Source organism: Urocampus carinirostris, chromosome 13 (assembly GCF_059441175.1).
Source record: "Urocampus carinirostris isolate Australia breed hairy pipefish chromosome 13, RoL_Ucar_1.0, whole genome shotgun sequence".
NCBI lineage: Eukaryota > Metazoa > Chordata > Actinopteri > Syngnathiformes > Syngnathidae > Urocampus > Urocampus carinirostris.
This window is the reverse complement of record NC_142361.1, coordinates 14,917,750-14,923,587: the sequence shown is the minus strand read 5'-3', so window position 1 is coordinate 14,923,587 and position 5,838 is coordinate 14,917,750. Positions and strand designations below refer to the sequence as shown.

Genomic DNA, 5,838 nt, shown 5'->3' with positions numbered 1-5,838 from the left:
GTGAGGTTTTTACTAAACTCCGTGGCGTCATAAGTCTGGAGTTGACATCGGTGGTTTATGAGTGGATTTCGACCCGTGGTCTTTAACTCCATTTACTTCGGGGCCACTTGAAACAGTAACTAGGTAAGGCTAGGTGAGGGTTTTCACAAAAAAGCACTCGTAAAAACATTACAACGTCCTCAAATTATATATTTTTAAAAAACACAAAACACCTTTAGAACTTTCGAAACATGAACTGTTCTCAACATTGTCTTACCTACTCATTTCTGCTCGTAACCCACAGAAAAAGCACTGATAAAAACTAAAACAGACCAACTAAATTTAAAACAAGTCAAGTCACATTTATTTGTATAGCCCTTAATCACAAGATGTCTCAAAGGACTGCACGGGTTACAACTACACCATCTCTGATCTTAAACCAACATGCGGGCAAAAAAAAACAAAAATAAGAAATCTTGAGAAGGGGCCTCACAAGTGGTAATCCACTCCCAGGATGACTGGGGTGCAATAGCTTTAGCATTGGGTGACAGTGCACAAAACATAATGAACATCAATAAAAGAAAAAAAATGTGTAATATGTTGAAATTTTTCCAGAAAGTCCATAACTGCAACGACACAGCTTCCCATCTCTGCCACCTGGTTGATGCAGGCTTTGACAAACAACAACAAAAAGATTAAAATGAAAATCAACAAAAAGTGAACAAAAACGACCTGAAAAGCCCCCCAAAATGACCCAAAAAACAGAAAGTTCCAAATGATGTACACATTTAAAGAATGTACCAAAAGTATGACATAACCGAAAATGTACCCAAAAGTATTGAAAAAGTACAAAAGCTAGCGAAAAGTGTGGAAAAAGTACTGAAACAGAACTAAATTGTGTGAAATAAACTGAAAAGCATGAAAAAGTAGTTAGAAGTACTTCAGAAAGTTCATCTTGCTGTTTGTAAATGAGCGAAATATGATTTAAAAAAAAAAACAACGCCAAAAAAAACAAAACTTTGTGACAAAAATCAACTGAAAAACGACAAAATAATTGAAATGTTTGGAAAAAGTATTGAAACATAACTAGTGTGAAAAAACATTAAAACATTAACAAGTATGTAGAAGTACTTAAAAAAAGTACATTTCACTTTATTTAAATGGGAAAAGTATGATTGACATATGACCAAAAAACAACCCGAAAAAAGGAAACTGGACAAAAATCTACCGAAAAACGACAAAAAAAAAATCAAAAGTGTAGAAAAAGTATTGAAATAAAACTGAATTGCTTGAAAAAAACCTGAAAAGCATGGAAAGTATGTAGAAGTACTTAAAAAAGTGCATCTTACTGAATGTAAAAGAGCAAAGTATGATCGACAAATGACCAAAACAACGAAATTTAATGACAAAAATTAACTGAAAATCGACAAAAAAATTGAAAGCGTGTAAAAAGTATTGAAATAAAACTAAATTGCATGGGGAAAAAAAACTGAAAAGAATGAAAAGGATGTAGAAGTACTTAAAAAAGTACATCTTACCGAATGTGAATGAGCAAAATATGAATGACAAATGACCCCCAAAAAAAACAAAACGTATTTTTTGTCTCTACTATATTTGCTCGTATTTACACACATTTATTATTTACCCAAAATAAAACTCAAAAGGTTTTACTCTAGTATGATTTAAATATTTGAGCACTGATGATCAGTCAATAAGTATCGCTGATCATAATTGTCCAGCATTGAATGCAACAGCAATCCAGCCTGTTCGCAGCAATCAGAGTGCCCAACCCTAACCACTAAACCTCTTGGATTGTAGATGAAATTGGAATAGGCAGTAGATGTATCTCCTCGTCAAACTATTTTTTCTCTCTGTGCCATGTTGTACAACATAGTTATGTAGTATCATGGGAAAGAGTTCACCAAAACAACATTGTACAACATGATACAGCGAGTAAAAAAAAAAAGATAATTATGAGATAAAATCAAATGTGTTTTCTTATGTCATGTACATCCCTCTTGGTCTAGTGATCACACAGCAGATTTAGGCTTATTATTATTATTATCGTTATTATGACAAAAGTTAGTATTGGGCTGAGCCACGAGAAATAAGTCAGACATTACACGGGTCCAAGGTACTGAAAGGGTTGCACACCACTGCTCTATTATACACTGAAACCAAAAAACAAACCCATTACACAGACTCAAGCATGTATTTAACAAATAACATTCCTCTTTAAATGTTTTACTTTCTGTCTTTTTTTTTTTTTTTTACAAATAACTACGGTACCGTAAAATAATAATAAGCCGGGGGACTGTTTAGCCAATATGATTGCAGAACATGCATAATGCAAATTGCAAAGTTGTGAAGTAGCAAAACGATGAACTGTAAACCGCGTTATAGCCAGGGATTACCATATTCACTCGCCCATTCACATTTTAACATTACCCCCTTATTCATTGAAAATGTACACATTCATATGTGAAAATTATTGAAAACCAAGTAACCGATAGGAGATTATTGGCCCAAAATTAAATTCCCAACAATAATTTTAGCCCTTTTTTGCCTATTTTTACTGATTTTATTCTAACTTTTAATCTCCTTTTTTTAAAAATCACATTCAAGGGAGTAGGTTTGATCTTGGCATTGGTGTGCCCATAGCACTTTTTTTAAAGTGATCACATATGATTGATAGGGGGCAGACAAGGATTGCTTGATATTGGTGGGGACATAACGCATTTGTATGAACTGATCACACAAAATTGGTGGGGACACGCCAATCCCCCCACGTCCATGCCAAAACCACACACTTGTTCACATTTATTTATTTTCACACTTGCCTCTTTATTAGTGACAAAACACATCTCACAATCTTTTGAGAAAACTCTAGTTTCACAAGCCACTGTGAAATAAGATTACAATTTCGACCGTACAGTATTTCTGGTTTGAATATTGTCCCTTCAAATCACTTTTCAAGGAGTCTCTGTAAATTTAGATTTTCGTGTTTGTCCCGCTGTTTTTAGATTTGCACTGACCTTGTATTCTAATCAATGTTATTGATTGAAACCCGAATGTCCAAAAATCAAAGATGTTGATAAGTTTGTAGCAGTCTTGTCATGTTTTAGTTGTCTAAAGAAATATTTGTTTCAGTTTACTCACTCCTTCATTGAAATCAGTTTCACTTGTTATTCATTTAAAAGTTCTTATTCTGCTGTTCCATTGCAACAAGTGGCAGATTAGTTTGTCCTGTATATCAAGTGAGCTAATGTCATTTTGTGTGCTCAATGTCAATCCAGTCAAGGTTTTGGTCATGAAATCCAAGGTGCCAGGTCCATTCTAGTACAGTACATTACAAATAGAGTGTTACTTATGATGGCAAATTAATCCCGTAATAGCCGATGATATGTGATCTCCAACTGAGTGAAGCCGGTTAACTTTTTCGACTTGCCACATTTAATTTCTTGCTCTGTTGCTAATCATAATTTTAACGCATGATAAGAGCGCTGATGGCGGAGATAATGGACTCGAGTAATCCTCATCGGAAAAAAAAACAACACACAAACTTTGTCGTGTTATCTTGGGCTGTGATCTCTCGCTACGGCTGACACACACAAAGTGTTTGACATATACACAACCGGGCACGCACACGCAGTATCTGACACTGTCATTCTTAGAAATTGATTCTTCACAGAAATTAATTAATTTTCATTTGGCCCCAAGCGGCAGCTCAAATCAGGACAAGCTCACTCTGTGATCCCTTCACTCTCCCTCTCTCTCTTCCCTTAATAACTCACTGTCTTATCATATCAACACTCCTTAGCCCAGAGCCTCAGAACAGAGAAGATGATTAAATGAATTCTTGGTATTTATGATGAGATTATGCAAATAAGATGTTCCCCCCCCCCACACACAACTCTAATGGTGACCAATCCATGTCGCAAATAGAGGGGATGAAGGGGGTGAAATTGGCTTGGATTCATGGCTTCCTGGTGCCACGCCATTCGGTGGCGGCCACCACATGCTCAATAACAGCGCTACGTTGCCAGCAGAAGTTTGTGGATTAGCCCCCTCCGGTTTAGGGAATTGGTATTGTTTGGTAGTTAATCCCCCGCTCCCTGGTGCGTGAATGATCCAATTTACACCTGCCGCTAAATGCAGATGAGAACATGTCAAGAAGGATGAGGATTGAGAACCCTTTAGTGTCTCTACTGTAAATCAAATAGACTATCATACTGTGTACTGCAATACTTCAACCAGATGGGCTACTTGCAATGTGTAATAATATCGAAAGCAGGAGCGCTTTCATCATTGTCATTTGAAAACGTAATAACATAAAACAGAATTAGACACTGATCAGGTGAGCAATAGACTCTGAGTAAACAAAATGAGGTTCTGCTTGCTTAAGGTTATACGCGTGTGAGAGACGTTTATAGAGCGATGGTGCAAAATTCAGTTTGTGACTTATATGCAAATGCTGATGAATTTGAAGAAACCTTGTTTGGAATGAAAAAAAAAAGCACAACATCAATTAAATGACAAGGAAAAACAGGGTTATTGATCTCTCCTTTTTAAGATAAAAAAGGAGATGAGGCATTATCTACAATTGTCATTCCACTTATATAGAAGTATGGCTTGAGAGCAACAAACTTTGCATCAAACAAAGTATCGCAGTAAAATATAATCCAAGACTTTTTAAAAGGTGCACACACTTTTAAACCACGCATGCTGCTGGCAGTTTAGCAGAAGTGATGTTAACGTAAAAGTGAAAAATATGTACCTGCCGACCATCATAGAAAAATTATCATTTAGCTATAGATGTGACTGCTTTTATAAAAAAGTATCTATATGATATTCAATGTAAAACATGAGGATACTTGTCGTCTCTATCAGGGGAATATATATATCTTGATGCGTATCGTATTATGATAGACATTACGCCAAGAGGTTGTTGGGAATACCTTACTTGTAATTAATGATAGATACCACAACATAAACAAAAGTAATGGCGGTGCCTTTCGCGAGTGGCAACATCCTACCAAATTCGAGCATCTTTGAGCATTTTAGGGATGATGTCCCTGTATTGTTAGTGAATCCATCAAAACACATTAAATGTATTTAATGATTTTTGGATTCTGATCTCATTAAAGTATGCAGGTGTACTATATGTTGTCATCACTTTCATTATAGATTCTGACCTGGTATGGTGACGTAAAATAGAATATATGTCAAAAGCAAAGCAATCAAGTAAATTATTTTTTCCACTTCTGCCACCCACATGTGAGGACCTGAAGCTAAAATTAAAAAAGACAAACTCCAGATTCGTTTCAGAGAGTCTCTCGGGATCCCTTCCATGTCAGGTGTTAATGGGAACGCTGTTATACACACGGCAGAAAGTGCACAGCCTTCACTGTGTCTCAATTATCCTTACAACACCTTAACAGTCTTAAGTTAATGAGATCTGAGGAGATCACTTGTTAAGAGTCTTCAAGCGACTTTCGTAGGCCTTATTTGTGCTCTTGTGTCAACTTCCTGCTGTGTTGGTCCAAATCGGCGAGGGGAAAAAAAGAATCGTTCCAAGAACCTCCCTCTCGCAGCGGGTTACTGATTAAGACGGTCCGTAACTTATTAGGTGCTGGACCCGAGTGGTGGCACAAACAACAGCCCGCTCTGCTTTCTTTAAACACTAATGACAGAACAAGTAAACATCGATTTTAGACACTTAAATGAAAGCGTTTGAAGGAGCGGTCACGGAAGTGACCTGTTTATCCATCTTTGTCCCTTGCTTTCACCCCTGCTGTGCAAGCACACACAGGCTCATACTGATTCAACCATGAAGAAATAAAGCCTGACTTTTCTTAC

The 5,838-nt window shown here is 36.6% G+C and overlaps 1 protein-coding gene across 3 annotated transcripts in view; it reads left to right on the top strand.

Annotated features, from left to right (window-relative positions):
• The window catches only part of dachc (dachshund c), a 70,749-nt gene that overhangs the window by 829 nt on the left and 64,082 nt on the right, over positions 1-5,838 (top strand). The window lies entirely within an intron of this gene.